General features: G+C 37.8%; 2 pseudogenes; one reads left to right on the top strand and one right to left on the bottom strand.

The window, feature by feature from the left end:
* The first annotated feature begins 4205 nt into the window (after positions 1–4205).
* On the top strand, positions 4206–7706 carry LOC118587614 (annotated as a pseudogene).
* A 7078-nt stretch (positions 7707–14784) lies between these two features.
* LOC118587613 overlaps positions 14785–21675 on the bottom strand; it is a 160474-nt pseudogene continuing 153583 nt past the window's right edge.

Raw genomic sequence — 21675 nt, 5'->3', positions numbered from 1 at the left:
GATATGTGTGTTTGTTTCCTGTTTCTGTGTGTGAGTTTCCTAGATGCTCTGCTGAGAAGATCCAGAAAAACGAACATTCTAGGTACTTAAAAGTACATCTAAGGCTCTGAGGCTGATATTCTTTCTGTGTCTCTGTTTCTCTGTCTCTCTTTCTCCATCTATGTCTCTGTCTCCTCTCTTCCTCTCACTCTCTCTCTTTCCCTTTCGTTCTGTTACTTTAGATTTGGCTTTGCTGTGTCAAATCTGAAGGGTTCAAACCTTTGTATTCCTAGGGGTTTCCAAATACAAGTTACACTTTTAAAAATTGGATTTTGGGGGAAGAGGGGTAAAGCCACTATTGGAATGTAAATTCATGACTAATCTGGGATATCTTAATTTCCTAGAATGTAATGAAATGTTTAAAGAATGATAAAGAGATGTCAAAAGGATTTGGAAACTGATTTCAAAGGATTCTCACTTGTCAATTTTAGAATAATTAAATGTCAAGAAAAATAACAATAGTTATCCAAATCAAATAAGGATTAAAGTTGACCTGAAAGCAGAAAGGTAGGTAGAATAAACAAAATTGGAAGAGGAGGAGGTGGAGGAGGCAGAGGAGGAGGAGGAGGAGGAGGAGGAGGAGGAGGAGGAGGAGGAGGAGGAGGAGGAGGGAAAAACCAGAATAGCAAACAAAAAATGTGGAAGAAATGATGGAATTAAAAATAACCATGTAATAATGAACTTTTAAAGCAAGAATCATCAATGGATCAATAGCTTGTAAGGCTAGGCTGAAAGCATGAGTTGTGATTAGTATTTCACATAGTCTCAAAGTGTGTTCATCTAGCATTTTTAACTGACAAAGGAAAAGCAATACACACATAGTAGAGACAATGAGCAAAGACCACATTAGCCAGATGATGGAATTTAGCCAGCAGTAAATGGGATACCTCAGTGCCATGTCCCTTTAGATAGGGTGTACCAAAAGTGTGGTGTCACCAGGATGACACACCTGACAGATGCCTGATTTGCTTGTGAGGATACCCCAGGCAAACTGAGATTGAAGTAGCTTCTATAAAATTGTTAGTCTGTTTTGAAAAAAAATTCAACACTAAACAAATCCCCATCCAGGAGGCAACATAGCTATTACATACATGAACTCAGAATAGCTGTGATTACCTGCACAAGACCTGTAAAAGATCAAGCAAGTTCAAATGTATAAAGGAGGGAGGGTACCCTGGGACTCCACCCCTAGCTATAGGCAGTTGATGGTTGCAAGGGGTAGGAGAGTTGTTTTCTTTGGGGTTGTAGCACCAATAGGTTGCCCATTCCCCTGTGGATCTCCTCATACTCATGTGCATAAGGGCAGCACTAATTTTGACTCAATGATTTTAGAACTATCTCATTAAATAAAAATTTTAAAAAGACATGAAGTTGAGAGGGCTGTATTAGGTGGGGGTCCTGAGGGCCTCTTCCCCCCAAATATTATCAAGACACATTATATATATGTAGGAATATTTTCAAAGAATAAACTTATTGAAAACTTTCTAGTCTACACATAAAAAAGAAAAGTAATTATAAGTTGCTCTTAAAGTCAGAGAGAAATAATACAGAGAGATAGACATAGTAAAAACAAAGCAGCTACGGTAAACATTTATGTTAGCATTTGTGAAACCAGAGAAAGGCGCATGGGAAACATTTTTTTTTTTTAATTCTCACAATGTGGCCTGGAGAGATGGTTCAGCCATTAAAGGCTAAGTTCACAACCAAAAATATATTCTCACAATGTTTTTAAAGATTTGATGTAAGTCACAAGAGAAGGTTAAAAAGAGCAAGGACTACATCTTCCTCAAAAGCATCCAGACTGCCGACAACCTCCAGCTGGGAGACTGGCAAAAATCCATACTTTAAGTACAAATTGAAATATCGTTTACTGTATGAGACTTGGCAGTATAATTTCTGAGTTAAGATCGTATGAATCTCCAAGAGGCCCTCTGACTTTTCTGTGCCCTCTACGTCTGTAGAAGGCCATAGAACCAGGTACGATTTCATCCTATAGCATAGAAAAACTTTCTCCATTCAATCAACTGTAAACAGAGAGCAGAAAACAGAAATAGGACTGCATTTAGATGAGACGATGTAGAATAAAAGATACATGTACACTGTTTTCAAGATCTGCCAGTAACTGACGCTAGATTGGTAACCCTTCCTAAGGTGTGCAAAATTAATGAACTGCTCACAAATAGTGGTTGCTCTTATAATAATATCTGCATTTTACATTTACTTCAGGTAATATCAATTCTTTAACATTCTTTTTACCCATACAGAAAAAGCAAAGGTACCCTGTGGAAATCTGAGCACTTATTTGATTAACCAGGCAATCATTCATCAAGGGATTTCTCCAGAGGCATCTATTAAACCTCTGTAATTGCTCATGTCACTTTAAGCTGTACTTATATGTCTCATGTGGGGTGGGGGTTGCCTCCCCACATCCCCAAAAAGCCTCTCTCTTTGACAACATTCTGAAAGAGAAAGCATTTACTTTTCATTTTATTTAGAATTTTCTCTTTCAATGTAAGAGAAATTGGTTTTCCCAATTCATTCCCCCTCCTCTGAGTTGGTTTTACTTTATTTCGATGTTATATATTAAATATATTAATCTACATTGTAGTTGGAAACATCCACTTTTAATCTGTTAGTGTTCGGTTTATTTCAAAACAATTTTGTATCTGGTAAGTTTAAGAAAAAATGGTATCTTAAAACAGTAAAATTGATTTTTCTTTGTTTATTTAAATGTGAAACAAAGATCCATGTTTTAATTAATTACCACATCACCCATCTGTCCATATCGTGGCTGGAACATTCATTATCATATTAGATAAAAAGTCTTAATCAGTTAGTTTGCATTCTAATGTTGTTTGACTTTTAGGATTGAGGAAGTTGGCACATTAAAAGTCTTAAAATACGGAATGAGAAAATTAGAGGCCAGCCTGTTAATGATTTTAAACATCTGTGTTTTTATTTACACTACATTGCTGAATGTAATCCCTAAAATCTCATCTAAAGAATCATACAACTGGTAAGAAAATCTAATATGATAGTTAATATACAATCTACATACAATTTAAGATGCATTCTGCAGTTCATATCTTTTTAAAATTTTTTAATCAGGCTAAATTCTGTCTTTAATGCTTAGGTAGAACACCTTCATTTTTCAGTGTATGGTCTACTTGCAACAAACAAAGCAAAGTAAAGATTTATATTGAAAAATACCTATAAATGTAACATAAATGTATATTTAATTTAAAAGGAGATTTGAAGAGTTCTTCTTACTTTTACCCAAATGATAACCTACATACATTCCCTCTGTCTTTAAAACGTCATTCTCTCACACATACATACACTGCATTGTTGTTTCCTTCACCTATAACACAACAAATTCTGTGCTAACTGAAAGTTTTTTTTTAATATATCCTCCCATATCCAGAATGCTCTTTTCTTATCTTCTTGTACACCAAAAATCAAACAAGGTAAGTGCACACCTAGTGAGGCCAATGGTGACTGATCTCCATAAAGAATAATGAAGGGGCAAGGTAGGAATGGGCAGGCATACATAGTTACTTGATGCACAATAGTTAGTGCAGAAGTTCCTAATACGATGATATTTGAGCACTGAATTGGAAAAAAACACAGTCCATTCATCGAGTAGCCTTTGAGATGAATATCTTTATCATACTTAAGAAATAAGTCCAGATTACAAGTTCTGTTTTAAGAGGTTGTATCACAGAAGATAAGACATAGAAGTGCCCAGGGTAAGCTCACATAAGACTTTTTAGGCCATGTTAACAAAAGTTGTTTATGACGTGGCTTCACACTCATGTACTCAGAGCAACTGTGGTATTGTCTACTATATAGCTGCATGCTCATGAACTCACAGCAGCTGTGGTTTCCTGTCTAAAACCTGTACAAGATCTAGTCAACCTGAATTCTAGCATAAATAGGGGAAATCTCTTCAGAACCCACTTCTTACTGAGTTGCTAGTTGCTGGGTGATGAAGAATTATTCTTTTTGGAGGATACGGACATTGCAAAGCTCTACAACAAGCATGTATGGGCAGCAATAAAATGTACTTTACTTGGAAGAAGAAGACAAAGTCAAAGAAGAAGAAGAAGAAGGAGGAAGAGGAGGAGGAGGAGGAGGAGAAGATGATGATGGAGGAAAAGTAGAAGATGATGATTAAGGAGAAGAAAAAGAAGGAGGAGGAGGAGGGGGAGGAAATAAATTGTGAGGTATTTGTGTTTAGGACACAGTGAGGAAATTGGAGGAGTTGGTTGATTAGGGTGGATATGACCATATTCTGATTGATATATATATATATCCCTTTCAGGACTTGCCTGGACTGAATCTACCAGGTTGAGCTGAATTCCTGGGGGAGTCTTTGCCCTGGAGGAGATGGGAATAGAGGGGAGGGGCTGAGGGGAAGGCAGGGGTGGGAGCTGGAGGGGGAGAACAGGGGAACCCATGGCTGATATGTAAAATTAAAACACAAATATCTGTATATAAAAAATATAATTTGAAATAAAATTTTAAAAAAATTCTCAAGAAAAGTATTTTTAAAAGTAGACTATTCCGAATTTATTTGAGTTATTTTCATGGCTTCTTCCTGGATTTCCACCTGGAAGTGATACTTGATGTTCAAAGAATCATTGTTACCATGCTTTAGTTGCATAAAATTGAAACAGTATATGGGCATAAGAGATCCAGAGCAATGTATTTATGAAAATGTTCCAAATAGTCTTTGAAAAGTTCCCAACTGTTTCTCATGTGACCAGGTTGCTGAAACATATATAAACATCTAGGGTTACTTGGAACATTTTTTTGTAACTGTCTTTGGTTACTAAAAGTTCTAGTCTGTTCTTTTTGTTACTGAAGATAAAAAGCTTTTAGGGCCATAAAGATGGTTCAGTAGGAAAGGCACTTGTTTCCAAACCTGATGACTTGAGTTCAATATCTAGGCCCCACAAGGTAGAAGGAAGTAACCAATTTCTCAAGCTGTCCTGTGATTTACACACACACAAATAAGTAAATCTAGGAAATAATTTCTTCAAATATTTAGAAACTGTTTCTTTTAAAACAATAATATATAGTTTTATTTTTAAAATAATATTTTAAAACATATATAGTTTTAAAACCTATATATAGTTATATATGAATATGTATATTAATAATAGGACTTATCAATAATAATCGGCCCGGTAAGACATGCCCACTGGTACAGTAGCGGCAGGACTATCATGAGAGTAATCAGTCCCTTTCTGACCTTAAAGCCTACTCCACAAGATGAAACTCATACCTGTCACCATCACCAGGCAAACAATTTATGGCTAGATAGAACACACACAGACTTTAGGAATTACCACACTATTCTGCTAAATAGAAATAGTATGTCACCAACTCCTAGTGACCTGTCATTATTCCAATGGTTTAAGACCTCACTCCACCTTCATCAGAGAAACTTCTATTTGCAGTAGATGATGATCAACATAGGCACCCAGAACTAACCAAAGTGAGGAGAATAAAAGACTGCAGAATGCCCAGCCCTAAATGGAATAAATGGAGATCACTGTGGAAGAGTGGTAGAAAGAAGATATGAGCAGAGGTGGTGAATGACTACAAGAAAACCACACGTTCTGACACATCAGGGAAGTTGGACATATAAACTCACAACATTGATGAACCATACACAAGACCTATGCAAGCTTAAACCAGACGAAATCCAAGCATGGAAATAGGAGATGGGCATTAGGTTTAAGCCCTAGTCAAGGGACTATTGGCAATTATCAGCTGCTGCAAGATGAAAGGACAGATTTCTCTAAGAATATAGCCTTTGGTAAGTCAACTGCGCTTCCAGTGGAGGGCCACATCCAAGAATAGTTGGGTAGTATAAATTGGCCTTGACGGGCTCAAAAGGATACAAGTTGGGTGGGAAGAAAAAGGGAGTAGGTCTGAGAGAAGTTGGAGAAGAGAGGATGAACATGATGAAAACACATTGTACAAAACTCTCAATTTTTGTTGAAACTTGTAACAAAATTTATTTTTAAAAAACCTAAACAGTAGGGGAATTGAGACACAATCTCCCTAGATTTAGTGTAGGTACCAGAAGGAGAGGAAAAGACACCAACACAGAGAGAAAGACTTTGTCAACATGAGAGCCAGCTGGTGTGTGGAGCACAGCAGTGAGGTCCAGGGATCATGGAGGCTTTGTGGGGATAAAACATGATGATCCTACTTTCAGAACCCCGGCCCTCAGAGCCACAGGAAAACACTCTGGGCCATTTGGAACTACTCAGTTTATGATACTTTTATGGAAGTTAACTCCCTTTCTTATTTTTGAAAATCAAAAATTATTAATTATTTGCTATTGTTAAGCACCGTCAAATGTATTAACTTTTAACCGCTTTCTTTTGTAGAGATAGGGAAAATGTCAACCCAAGTCTATATGTACATTTTCTCATGCATCACCTCTAATCTATTCCAATGCATGCATCATTCTAAATTCTGTACCTTAATGTTCACATGTAGCTCCTCCAGTATGTATACCCATGTTTGTATGTGTAACACAGGATATATACCTACATGTATATCCACCTTAGTCTATGCATAAATGTTCATTACATATCAACCACATCCTGAATCAACATGTTCATAAACATCATTCCCAATACCTACAGATATGTTCATATGCATCACCACCAGTCTGTATCTGCTTGTTCACAGGCATTATTGGTAGTGTATACCTACATGTTCACGCACATTACTCCCTATTTTAAACATGCATGTTTACATCCATCACCCTTATTCTATACTCACATGTTCACCTTCACCACCTCAGTCCATATCTATGTAAATATGCATCCAACCTAGTCTATACCTGTGTTGACATGCATCAGTTCCCCTCTATGCCTGTATGTTCACATGCATCACTACTAGCCTCTACAAATGCCTCCACAGACACAAATTCCGTCAAGTTTACAGTGAGCATCAACCATCACAGATTCCCCAACAGATATATGGAAATGGACTGATATCTTTCTGTGTTTTCAACTATTACCATTAACAAGGAGTTTGAATTCTCAACCTGGCCAAGCAGGGGTGGAGGGGAGGTGGGGTAGGGGGTGGAGTCCATCATGGGAATTTACTTTTGCCACTACAAGAACTGAAAGTTTCAGCGGGAGCTAGGACATCTTCCTGTGGCTGCTAATTAAACTGTACAGGTTTCTGGCAGATGAACCAACTCCACCTTCAAGCAAGTTGCGCTGAAAAGTTGCACTGTCTGGCCACCTCTGTCCTTGTCCTGGATGATCTGGAAGATGATGCTTTGTAGTGGAAAGAACAAACCAGCTGTGTTTGTGAGGATAGTCACAGCTGACATTCAGATTCTGGAAGTGTCCAAACTGAAGGTGTGTGCACTGAGGGTGAGCAGCCAAGTCTGAAGACAGGTCCCAAAGACTGAAGGTAAGATCCTTACCTTCGACCGTCTGACCCCAGAGTTCCTCAAAGGCCGTGGCACTGTGCTCCTGTCTGGTCCTCAGAAGTGTCAGGAGGTGTACAGGCATTTTGGCAAAGTCTCAGGAACCCCACACAGCCACACAAAACCCTAAATCTACCCCAAGGGCCGTAAATTCAAGCATGTCAGAAGCTGAAGGGCCAGCCTTGGCCACAAAAACTAATACTGTATCCTAGTATTATTTTTTAAAACTTGGGATGCTAAACAAACAAACAAAGAAAGAAAACAAATAGTCCATGGGGCTGGAGAGATGGCTCAGAAGAGTGCATCTTACTCTTCTAAAGGATCCAAGTTCAGGTTCTGGCATTTGGGTCAAATAGCTATACTTCCAAGGGATCCCATACTGCTGTCCTCTGCAGATACTGTACAACCAGCAGTATACCCTCACAGATATGCATATATATATAATTTAAAATAAAATAAATCTTTGAAATGAAACAAAAACAGAATCTGTCTGGTGTGGTGGCCTGTGTCTGTAGTTCTAGAAAGGTGAAGTAGAAGGATTGTGTGAGTTCCCATGTTTGAGATGATCCTAAGCAATATGTCTAACAACAGCAAACCCAGAGGATTGGCATCAAAGTGCATGCTCTGTACTGACCAAGCTGGAGGATCTCAGCATGGCTGAATGACCATGGTCTTCATACCCAATCATAGCCAGGGCAGCCAAATCTATACTCTTCCTTCTTGTATTCTCCTTGTGGAAGAGGCAACTCTGTTGAATGCCTTCAAAATAAAGTAGTAAATACTATGAACTGGAAAAATGGTGTTTGTAATTTTTTAGGCTTTTGTTTTCTCATTTTGTTACTTCAATTAGCTCTGAAATAGCATTTCTTAATTTCTTTTCTTTCTATGTCTCTTATCTGCCATATGAAACAGAGAAGAGCAAAAGACTGGGAAGAAAATAATACCTGTGTCCTCTTCCCTTTCATTTCCTTGTGTACCTGACCTTTGCCTTAACCAGCAAGTGATCAATCACTTTTATAGTTGGTGGATTATGGTAGAAATTGGGATTTATTCCTACAAAAATGAAAAGAGAAAGAAATAACTCATACTAAACTTCAGACACCCAAAATTGGATTTTCAAAACTTCAGAAAAAAAAAAAACTTAGATTCCTTGGCTATGTAAGGACGACTTCTTTTCTATCACATCAAGACATAGATTCAGAATGAATATTTTTATTAAAAGAGGTTATGGTAAAAGAAAAATACAGTTATACTTGTAGATTCAGGAAATATAAGACTAGGTTGTTAAGAGTTTCATAGTTTGGAACAAAGTATGACCTAAAGGTCTACAGTAACTAGTTTTATTTTCTATTATATATACATATATGTATATGTATATGTATGTATGTATATATATATATGTATGCATATACATATATACATATATATAAACTATGAATTAATGGACTTCTTTATAGTGTTTTTACAATGCATACATCATGATGCATTGTCCATGTCCATCCACCTTCTTCTCCCCTTGTCCTATTCTCTGACATACTTGGGGGTCACAATGTTTCTACCAGGGGTCAAATTTACCTGACGTTCAGCTGGGGCCATCACACTAATGACCCCAGGAAAATTGGTTTCCAACTCACAGTTTCTAATTAGTAATATCTTGCATGCTTTTCTAGCTGCTGTCAAATCTAGAAAATCTCGGTATAGATTTTGTCATGACGAGCAATCTAAAATTTCAGTACATTTTAGATCTTCTCAAATGCTATCTAAACTGACTACAATATTCCTAGGAACCTTCCAAGACTGCTAGCGATAATTTAACTTACATAGTAATGACTGCAAACCACACTGCTCTAACAGTCACACACATACACACACACACACACCTAAGTATGTACTTACTTCCATTGTTAAATGCCCCTAGTCAGATTGCAAAATATGTGGACATACCAACACTACCCAACAAGAGGAGAAATGTTCCAGAAGGGAAAGCAGAGGACAATCAGGGTGGCTAACCTGTAAGTATATCTTCTTGTAAGTAGATTGCATAGGCGTGGAAAAATACTTGTGTTATTTTAAGGGCCTTTGGAGCTTAAGCTGCTTGTCCTTAGTCACTCCGTACTAGCTGGAGAGAAGTTATATGGATCTTTCCTCTGCATTTACTCATCCCCCTCCTGGGGAGCGGAGTTGGGCTCTTAAGACTCAGGAAGCTAAAGATTCTTAAAAGACGGTACTCTCAGGAGGTTTCAAGACTTCATGGAGCCTCATGAATCTTATAAAAGCACCAAATGGGCCTGGCTTGATGGTACATGATTTCAATCCCTGCACTCAAGAGGCTAAGGCAGGCAGAATTCTGTGAGTTCAAAGTCAATCTGGTCTACATAGTAACTTCTATACTAGCTGGGGATTCTTAGTGAGACCTGTCCAAAAACAATTTAGTAAATCATTACTGGCTATGAAGATCCTTTGCTAGAGCTCCCTTTGAATTGGATGGAGAACTCAAGGTATGCAAGTTCTATGAGCTCTCACTCACTCTTTCAAGTGATCGCCCATTCATACTCCTGTGAGCTGCTGGCTTTTTACCCATACTCCTGCGTATCCTCACTTCTGTAAATAAGCCCTCACCCATGCTTTTAAAGTAACTTCTCACATGTACTCCTGCAAGAAGCCTCATTCCATGTTCCTATATGCATTCCCAATAAAATCATTGCATTGCCAAGTTGGACTTGAGAGGAATCATTTCTGGGAACTACACACAGTTCCCTCTCTGGGTAAGTAGGCATTTTGTTCACATCTTTTTGAGGAAAAAGTCACGTGGTGAGCCTTTAATTTTGGTGAGAAACATGAAAATCTAAGAAAAACGATTTATATAAAAAAGAATGTGCAAGTTTAAAGTTCTTTCAACTAATTCCTATGAAACCAATATTGTCATATCAAAATAAATGTACTATTTTCCACTTGTTTCCACTCTAGTCAGGAGGTTGCTCTTTGTGGTAGTTTGAATGTAACTGGCCCCCACAGTCTCATAGACAGTGGCACTATTAGGAGGTGCTACTTTGTTGGAGTGGGTATGGCCTTGTTGGAGGAAGTGTGTCACTGTAGGGGCAGGCTTTGAGGTTTCCTGTGCTCAGGATATAGCCCAATGTCACAGTCAACTTGCTGTTGCCTGCAAGATGCAGCACTCCCAGCTCCAGTACCACATCTGCCTGAATACTGCCATGCTTCCCGTCATGATGATAATGGACTGAACCTCTGAAATTGTAAGCAAGCCACCCCAATCAAATGCTTTATTTATAAGAGTTGTTGTGGTCATGGTGTCTCTTCACAGCAATGGTAAACCAAAACTACAACACTACTACATCTATAAATTGAAAATAAAGTGGAAGATTATTTCTATATCTAAATATGTTAATAAAGATTTGACATTATTATTATTTAGACTTTACCAGTTGGTTCAGTGACTGTTTAACAATAGGGAAATACTCTGAGAAAGTGTCATTAAGTAATTTTATAATTGTTAGAAGATCATTATTAGGTCACAAATTTATATGGTGTAAGCTATTACATCTTTATGATGTCCAGAGACACACTAAACATTCCATCTCTAAACCCAGACATATTGATTAAAAAAAAAAGGTTAAGAGATTCTTGTGTCCAAAATCAGAAGAGCCCTCTGGTGTGGGACAAAGAAAAACCAATATTTTTATTTAAATCAGGTTGATCAGGTTGATTATAAATGTGATCTTTTTCTGAAGAAGAAAAGGGGATATGATATAAATATGATGGGATGAAAGGATAGATTAATGAACTTACTTTTAAAGAACAACAACTTATTTAAAATGTTTTACATTGGTATAGATTTTAGTCTATTGACACAAACAAAGTTAATTTTGTTATACTGTATATGTATTTCTACTCTCATTTGAGGTATTATGTTTGTGCAACTCATTTAGATAGTAATGGATAATTAAGAAATACAGATCAATTTAGTCTTCTATGATAGTCAAACTTATAGTCATGTTAAGTTTTCTAGGTATACATAGATATATTTCAGATAGACAGGTAATCTTCAAACACTTCAAAGGTCTACAGAATATGGTTTTTAAAATTTAGACTTTCTTGACATGTCTGCTCCTAGAAGCACCAATTTACTTCAGAGAGGAGGATGGGCATTGAAGACACTTCATAAGGAGTTTATCTTCACTTTGGCAAAAATAGCCATTTGGGCAAGAAACTGTTCTTGCCTGGACTGCTTGAACAACTGGACATGCAGGACCCATAGAAAGGTGACCACTAAACTTTGCTTGACAAAATGGTCTTTCAGGTTCCTGCTTCGGAGAGGAAACTGCCAGACATTCTACAGGACGCTGAGAAAGGTGACTGAGAGACTCTAGCCCTGTGGACTGAAAACAGATGCCCCAACTTAACAAAAGAACATTAGGTGACTGTCCAGGCTGACAGCTGTCTCTGTCTACCCTGCAAGACTCCCAAAAGTTTCTTGCATCCTTCTCCTGGTTCTAAGGTAATATTAAATCCTTCCGAGGTTTTTAATGTGGTTGAAGACTAGATAGTTATAATATCCTCAGTTATGATAAAAGATAAATTAGATATAAAACCTTAGACTCACAAATATAAGATAAATAGGGTATCTTTTTTAATATTGTAACTGTAATTCTTGCTTGATAATTGTTTTGTTATCTGTAATTTTACTATGTAAAAGTTAAAACCTTCTGCTGTGGATACCACTCTGTGTAAATAAAGTTTTGATTGGCCAGTGGCCAGGCAGGAAGTATAGGCGGGACAAGAGAGAATTCTGGAAGGTGGAAGGCCAGGTGGAGAAAGATACCACCAGCCCCCGCCATGACAAGATGTAAGGTACTGGTAAGCCACGAGCCATGTGGCAAAGTATAGACTAACAGAAATGGGTTAATTTAAGATAGAAGAAGTAGATAACAAGAAGCCTGCCACGGCCATACAGTTTGTAATCAATATAAGTTTCTGTGTGTTTTCTTGCTTGGGTCTGAGCGACTGTGGGACTGATGGGTAAGAGAGATTTGTCCTGACTGGGCCAGGCAGGAAAACTCTAACTACAACCTTCCTTTAAAAAAAACAAGAAAAGGGGAAGTGCTGTGGATATCACTCTGTGCAAATAAAGTGCTGATTGGCCAGTAGCCAGGCAGGAAGGATAGGGTAGGCAGGACAAGGAGGAGAAGAATTGTGGGAAGTGGAAGGCTGAGGGAGAGAGACACTGCCAGCCACCGTCATGACAAGAAAGATATAAGGTACTGGTAAGCCACAAGCCATGTGGCAAAGTATTGATTATTAGAAATTGGCTAAATTTAAGAGTAAGAGCTAGACAATGGTAGGCCTGAGCTAATGGCCAAACAGTTTAAATAATATAAGTGTCTGTGTGTTTATTTTATACGTGGGTTGTGGGACCTCAGGAGCTTGGTGGCACCTAGAGAGAAGATCTCCAACTACAAAACAGATGTGCTAGGTCAGTGTTTACTAAGAAATAGAAGTACATTAAAAAATCATGATAACAAGTAAAGGACACTCAATATATAAGTTGGTAATAAGTGTATTTAGTATAATTACCAAGTATTATATGTAACTACATTGCTACAATTTTATATACTGACAATTTGCTCCACTGTTCTCGCAAATGCTGAGGAATGAATTTCCTTGTGTCACCACTATGATGTGGCATCAAAAAGAACTTTCAACATTTGCTGTATTCTTACAGGATTACTACATGTGTATGTTTTTCACCAGTGACTGAAATATTTACTTTCTTTTAAAATTGTCTTATTGTTTAATTGTATACTTCAGCTTTGTTAAAAAATCAAAATTCTTAATTATATTTACTCATTATTAGAAATGTAGTATAAAAGCTTTGCATTACTTGATCACAATTTCTTCATAGCATGCTAATATTATTGTTAAAGTCTGATACTCAGTAACACATCAGAAGTATAATGATAGGAACTAATTTATCAGGTTCCAGAAATAGTGAGTCTAATTGTTAATTTCCCTTTGAAATTATAATCTTCTTTCTTCTCAAACTCATGATTAGACTGAGGTAACAGCATAATGTAGAGTAAAATATTTGTCTAACATCTGTTTTCACTACTGAATATATTTGCTCCTATGGAGTTAAGATGGAAATTAGACTTTAAAATACAGACGTGAGTTAGTAAAATCACACTGATTACTTCTGGAATATCTCCCCATTGTATTGGTGACTTGGGATATTCCCTTCACTGTTAGAATACAAAGATGATAGGGACATGGACATAGTTCTCTCTCTCTCTCTTTCTCTCTCTCTCTCTCTCTCTCTCTCTCTCTCTCTCTCTCTGTGTGTGTGTGTGTGTGTGTGTGTGTGTGTGTGTGTGTGTATTCAGTTAAAAAGCATTGCATGTCTTCTGTATGTTCCTATTGACACCTACTGAGAACAGGGGATAGAGTTATAAAAAGGGTAATGTTTGCAATGAGTATAATGTTGAAGTGAGGTCTTCTAAAGTAAACTGTAAGTAGGTTAGGTGTGAGATAGAGGGATAAGTTAGATAATATATATGATAGGTGCTTTAAAGAAAAGGGAATAGCATTTCAAAGGAGAGGTGAGATACAGCATGTTTGCAGTAGACATGGGTGCTATGAAGAGGAAAAGGGGGAAAATGGGGGGACAGGAAGGAAGAGAAAGACGGATAAATAACATTAAGAGTATTTCAAAAATGCCTTAGGCAAATACTATTTTATAAGTTAATTTAAGAAGTGTGTGTGTGTGTGTATGTGTGTGTGTGTGTGTATGTGTGTGTGTGTGTGTGTGTGTGTTGGGGGGGTAATGTATGTACGTAATGGAAGTTAAATCACACAGATGACAGTGCTCTCCCACTAGCCCACTAGGTATAGACTATCTAAAAAACAACCATGAATAGGAGGCAAGGGAAACCTTCCTTTAAGTTGTTGGTAAGGGGAAGTGTGTCCATAAGGACAGAGTAAACAATATAGGCTATTCCCATTGCCCTTTGCGGCTTTCCAAAACATCAAGGTAAAACCCTAATGATACTAATATCCACAACAATTACATCCTCCCTTCCAATACATGGCTTGCTTGCACCATTAAGCTCCCACTCCTTTTACTCTCCAAATGGCACATTTTGTATTTCTTTCTGCTTCACTTTCTCTTTTTCTCTGTAGACCTACATAAGCATTATCAATAACAATCATGCCATAGAGGCAATATTTTGTTTTCTTGGATTTTCCTCCTACAAAGAAAGTAATCAATTACTTTTTAATTTAGCCACAAGCAAAGTCTGAGGATAAATGTAGAAAGCTGCCAGATTCTTTGCCAAAATCTCAGGAATGGGTTCTGTTCCAGTAGCTGATGTTGGTCCCTTCTGAACCGTCTTGGGCCGATCCTCTGCAGTCTGTTTGGCTCTTTCACAGCTAGCTCTCCTTCCAGAATCCTTCTGAGATGCCCTGCTAAGAGGCTTCAACTGTTTTTGGTAGTCAAAACTTCCATAATCTTCCAAATGACTCCACAGCAACATCCCATTGTTTAATACCAACTTCTATAACAGTTTGTTTTTCTCTTGCTGTGATGAAACATCATGACCCAAAGAAATTAATGAAAGAAAGAATTTATTTTGGCTTATCAGTTTCCAAGAAATAACAGTCCATCATGACAGGGAAACATGGGTTTCAGGAGCACCAAGTTGAGAGTTCACATATCCAAACGTGAACACAAAACAGAGAGAGAACTAGAGTTGGGGCGAGACATTAAAAGTTCACCTCCTGTTTTGTCCTCCTTCCAGGAAGGCTGCATAAAACCTCTGTAGCCTCTTCAAATAGCCCCACCAACTGATGACCAAGTGTTCAAAAGCCCGAGCCTGTGGGACACATTTCTCGTTCAAGTCAGCACACATTGGAACCTGACTGTACTGAAGGAGAGTGGAAAGCAGTTATGTCTTGATATTCTACCACCAAAATCCTAACTGGACCTGAAAATCCAATATTCTTACATTGAGCGTGGTGATATTTTGTGCACCCCAATAAAGCTTATCTGGGGATGAGAGGGGAAAGCCAGCAGCAATATTAAACTTAGAAGTCAGGCAGTGGCAGCCCACACCTTTCATCCTAGCATTATGAGGCAGAGATTCATCCAGATCTCTGTGAGTTCAAGGCCACACTGGGAACAGAGCCAGATGTGGTGGCACATGCTAGTTAACCATAGAGGTCTGGAGGTCTGAACAGACAGACAGGAAGTGATAGAGCTGGGTGGAAAGAGGAAGTGATGTGGCTGGGCCGAAAGAGGTACTAAGATGGCAGAGCACAGAAAGACATAAGAGTGTGGGTGTACAGGAAGTAGCTCTCTCTGGAGACTGAGGTGAGGTTGGCTGTGGCTTGTCCTATTCCTCTGATCTCTCAGTTTTCACCCCAATATCTGACTCTGTTTTTTTCTTTATTAATATGACCACTTAGCAATTTGTCTTACAGTTGAGAGTGAAAATAGGATTTCTAAATGAATTCTAATCTCATTTGATCTACTGAACACAAAAACATTTACTTTATTGGGTGCTTTCATATATGTTATCAAATGGGAATGTAATAGACTTTTTTCCACAAGAGAAAAGACTAACATATCTAAACTTAAACTTTAACAGGATGTTAGAATTTGCAACCAGGTCATCCATATTTATTGTCTAAAAATTATACAGTTTGAATAAAGTTTCATTTAGGCTAATATTTTCATCAAGCCTCTAGTACTTGAAAGGTATGGCATTTTAAATTCACTGTCATTTAAACTACAGATAATCCATAGCAATAAGTTGCGAGTCTAATAATGATCACAATGCTTGCATTTTGACCGCACAACCTCAAATTCAAAAGAGATCTTAACCAAGGAAATGCATTATGTATACAAAGCTGTGTCCTAAATTTCCAACTTTTCTGATGTAGTGTGCATCCTGAGTCCAGAACAATCAATTACACTCTTGCCTCCTGGTGTGAATATCTGAATACAAATTAAAAATGAGACACATGTTCACAACATCTGAATAAAGATCAAAATTATTACTCAAATTTTCATATTAGGCATGCCAAATATGAAATGCTTCAGAATTTCATATTAGGCATGGCTGTAATTAGAAGAGAATCACATGTACTCATATTACCAGTGGCAAATAACTGTATCAGGTTTGAAAGATTGCAATTTATTAAGCAGAAGATATTTAGCAATAGCTAAAAGTTCTCAGGTAAGTGATGTAACATTTAAGTTTAGAAGTCAAGAAAGGCCACATCCTTCCTTCCAAAGGGGCTAGCCTGGTGAGTCTGACTTTCACCTTTATATATTCTCCCTGGCTCACCATATCCAGTCTGGATCCCACATTCAGTGTCCAGGCCTGATCTGGCAAGGCCTGTCTGTGCTTCAGCCAACCACAAGGCTTCCATCAGTACTTATGCAACTTGGCCCTGACTCACATGCCTCTGCCATACCACATGCAACCCCGCACACAACCAGATCCACTCCCACACTTCAAACTTGGACCAAGATGCAGATTCTGTATACCAGGCCAGACTTCTCGACCCATAGGACTTCATTCTATCTAAGCCATTTCCAATCACTAGGCCCAGTCCATCCACATATCCTCTTTTCTGCTCCAACCTGCTCTGTCCATGTCAGACACAGAACTAACAAAAAGATCTCATTTAAAAAACATATGCAACATTAAAATTCAATCTATATCTCCCCTCCTAAACCTACCAATACTATAGGAATGTTTGCCAATGAGAAATACCTAAATAAACCCCAAGAATCAAAAGTTCAAAGTACAATCATGAACTTCATAAAAAATTCAGATAATTTAAAGAAGACACAAGAATATATTTCAATATAATTAAGGAGAAGGAACTCAAGGAGTATAAATTTCTGAGTGAAGCCCAAGGAAAGAAACATGAGGTTGATGGAAATGACAAAGATAATCCAGGACTTGAATACAGAATTCAATAAACAGATAGAAATACTTGAGTAGGATTCAAGCTGAAATGAAGATGGAATTGAAAGGCCCATTAACCCCGGAAAAAAAGCAAAACAAAAAACAAAAAAATTCAGAAGAAATCATTACAAGTAGAATGAATCAATCAAGCAGAAGATAGAATAATATAATATCAAGGCTACACATTAGAGGATCCAGAAACAATGAGTGAGAACCATGAATATTTTAAAACAATATAGGATAGGAATATACAGGAATTGTGGGACACTATGAAAGGAACAAACCTGCTGTTGTTTGTTTGTTTGTTTTTATACTCTTTATTCTTTCAGGGCCCTGCCTGCCTGCTGTTAATAATCACTTGAGGACTTATTCTTTTGTATGAATTCCCAGCCTTAGTTTGCATTGTGTCTAGCCAGCTTTCCTTAACTTAAATTATCCCATCTACCTTTTGCTTCTGGGCTTTTACCTTTCTCTATTCTATATACCTTTCTTTACTTTTTACTCTGTGGCTTGCTGTGCTGCTGGGTGGCTGGCCCCTGATGTTCTCCTTTCCTTCCCATTTTCTTGCTCCTCTTTCTCTCTCTTTTTCTCCTTCTATGTATTCTCTCTGCCTGGCAGCCCCACCTATCTCTCTCCTGCTGAGCTATTGGCCATTCAGCTTTTTATGAGACTAATCAAGTGTTTTAGACAGGCAAAGTAACAGAGTTAAATAAACGCAACAGAAAAGAATGTACCACATCTTTGCATCATTAAACAAATATTCAACAGCATAAACAAAGGTAACACATCTTCAACTCATATTCTACAACACACACCTTCAAAGTATAAGTATAGATGAGAGAGAACAATCAGAAGGCATAGACCACATCTTTAACAAGAACATAAAAGAAAACTTCCTCAAGCTAAGGAAATACGCATCAATATAGACATAAGAAACAAACAAAACTCCAAATAGACTGGACCAGAAAAGAAAATCCCTGTGACATATTATAGTAAGAACACTAAGTATACAGAATAAAGAGAGACATTTGAAAGCTGCTAGAAAACAAAAACAAAAACAGGTCACATATAAAGGAAAACCCACCAGAATAACACCTGATTTGTCAATGGAAATTTTTTTTTTTTAAGAATAACAGGAATAGTCAATGGAAATTTTAAAAACCAAAGAGGCTGGAACCACACATTTCAAATCCCAAAAGACCAAGAGGACCAACATAGGTAAATATAACCAACAAAACATATTTCCATAGTTAAAGAAGAAAAATCAACTTTGTATAATATCAACAGCCTAAAAAATTTATATCCAAGAAACCAAACCTAAAGAAAATACAAGCAGCAATATTTGAGGCTGAGAAGAGGAATGAGCATAACCAAGGTGTTTTGAGAAAAATATGATGTCATGATTACAAAGCCACTAAGAAGAGAAACAAAACAGCCAAAATTCAACAAGACAATGAACTCAAGTAGCACACACACATTTCAGTAATATATTTAAATAGCAGTGACCTCTGTTCTCCAGCCAAAGCATACAACATTTGCACAAGATCAAGTCAGTAAACATTCCAGCATGGAGTGGAAAGGATTTCATGACACTCATGCCCTAACTAAGGAGCTATGGACAGTTGATGTCTACTGGGAAAAGAAGAATCAGTTTTCTTTAAGGGGATGGCTTCTGGTTCATTAACCACATTCCAGTGGCTTGCCCCACACCCAGGAGTATATTGGCACCACACACACACACACACACACACACACACACACACACACACACGCACACACATAAAAAAAAATAAAAACAAGACACCAAGTTGGGGGTTAGGAAGTTGGCGGACAGATCTGGGAGGAGCTAGGGTGAAGAGTTGGAGTGACTATGAACGAATATACTGTATAAAATTCTCAAGAATTAATTAAATAATAAAAAATTAAACAACAAGACAAAATTCCAAGTGGAAGTGTTCATGTATTAATTATATTCACTTCTTTACTCAGTATCTATAAACAATATCAACTACAAACCTGTAAGATTTGTATAATACTTTGGTGTGTCCTCACGATTATTTGGTCTTATATACCACCATTTTTGCAGTGTGACTACACATGCCTGTGAGTTTTTGCTATTTTCATTCAGGCCATTTAGAATTGGGGAATCATTGACTTTACATGTTTATGAAATTCTTACTTGGGATTTTGGAACAGATAGGAAAATTTTAACCCATTGCACTATTGTTTCAGAGTGGGATACTTAAAACAGTCAAGGCTTGGGCCACCTTGGTCATTCTATAAGTTTTTGGAGAGCTTGTAATGGAAAAATACTATGACTAATCTGAATTAACATTATGCTATCTGCATAAAGATAATTTTACTACATACATCTTTTGAGGACCACAGCAAAAATATGTCGACTGTAGATGAATTGCTTACCTACTAACATTTCTCTCTTTCTACATTAAGAGGAGATCTTTGACAAAGATTAAATTGTGTGATGTTCATTTTCCTGTTACATACAGGACTAGATTGTGGCAGGCATCAGAGCTCACTGTAGCTAGAATTCAGCTTGGGCTCCAAATGGCCCTTTGCCTAGCTTGAAGGAAAGATTTCCAGCCATTATATAATAATGTTGATGAATGTCCTTTCCTTCAGATGGATGCTATTTCAATTGGCTATTGTGGCTCTTGGAACTGCACTGGCAGTTCTCTCGCTGTGACGAGCAAGCCTAAAGCTGATGCACTATGCTGAAAATAATAGACAAGAAAGATTAAGAAAATAGCTGGAGAGGAGTTTAATGGTAGAACATTGCCTGCCATGCGCACGGCCCTGGAATTGATCTCCAGCACCTCAAGAAAGGAAAATGCTAAACAGTGAGGAGGCCTGAGTTCATCAAGCTCTTGAAGTAACACAAGAACCCTGTTACCTCAGACAATTGCCTTATGGGGAACTGAGCTCTATTCCATGGACTCACTGAGTTCTGTTCCAGTCCTAACTTTGACAGTCTTTGAGTCTGATAAAGAAAACTCTTCCAGTTTGAATTCTGTGTTTACACTGAAGTCCTCTAGGCAGTGCAATAGCACATAGCACAGGGCAATGTGAGGGTCATCTACAGTGTCAGTGCCATTAACTTTCCAGGGTTGGCAAAAGTTACAATTCTGTTTCCTTAAGTGTAATTTTCAAAGTGTTAAATGAGCCTTCAGTGTTAGGATTGTCAATTATACCAGAGCCCTTTCTCATCTTCTCCCTACAATAGAATCTGACTCTTCTGTCCCAACATCTAATTTTTGTTTGTTTGGTTTTGGTTGATTTTTTTTCAAATTATAGTACATCCAGTAAGTTGGAATTCATCCCTGGCTTTATCCTCACAATGCAGGCCCATATCCAGAGTGTGTATAAATTATACCCAGAGGATCTGCAAATTAATACTGAGAGAGCCAGAAAGGTGGTAATGTTGTCTTGGACACTAAAGATGCTGTCCAGAAGATAGGGGCAAAAACTTGCCGTTAGTGCTGTATTTGTTTACTTTGTAATTGATAAACAGCAGGCAGTGCTAGAGAGTATTGCCATCTTGTTGGTTTAATTGACAATTGCCCTATGTCCTAGTTCATATATGAGCCATTATCTGCTGTAATTTTCACAAAGATTCAATGGCTGAGGGAGAAATGACTTGATCCACAGACATGCCGCTAATCTGACTGCTCAAGCACGCATGTTTCCTGTGGAAGGTTTCATTCCTGTTAGTGGCTGATTAGAGATACTGATAGAGGAAATCTCCAGGAGAGCTCAAAGGACCTTTCTCCACTGGTGGGAAGAGCAGGTACTACAGGAGTGTTATGATGAGTAATGGTCATAGTGAGGAGGCAGGGGTTGCCATGTCCGCAACTTCAAGAAGGGGGTTTAGAATTACAGATTTAGGGAATAAAATACTGCAGACATTTGCTTGCAACTTAGGAAACACGGCATCAAATATAAAAGTTACTTAATTTGTGAAACCTGAGAAATTGTACTGGACTGTTGGGTGCGAGTTGTGCTTCCAACATACTGACAAGGTGGAATAGAGACACTAAAGTCTGAAGAGCTGAACTCAGGCTCCATCTTAGTGTGGTGTGTTTTTTGTTTCTTGTAAATTGTGATGAAAATGCCACTTGAAAATGTTTAGATAGTATAAAAGTAGAGAAGATTCTCTTG

This window comes from Onychomys torridus, chromosome 7, assembly GCF_903995425.1.
Source record: "Onychomys torridus chromosome 7, mOncTor1.1, whole genome shotgun sequence".
NCBI classification, from domain to species: domain Eukaryota; kingdom Metazoa; phylum Chordata; class Mammalia; order Rodentia; family Cricetidae; genus Onychomys; species Onychomys torridus.
This window is presented reverse-complemented; position numbering and strand designations above follow the sequence as displayed.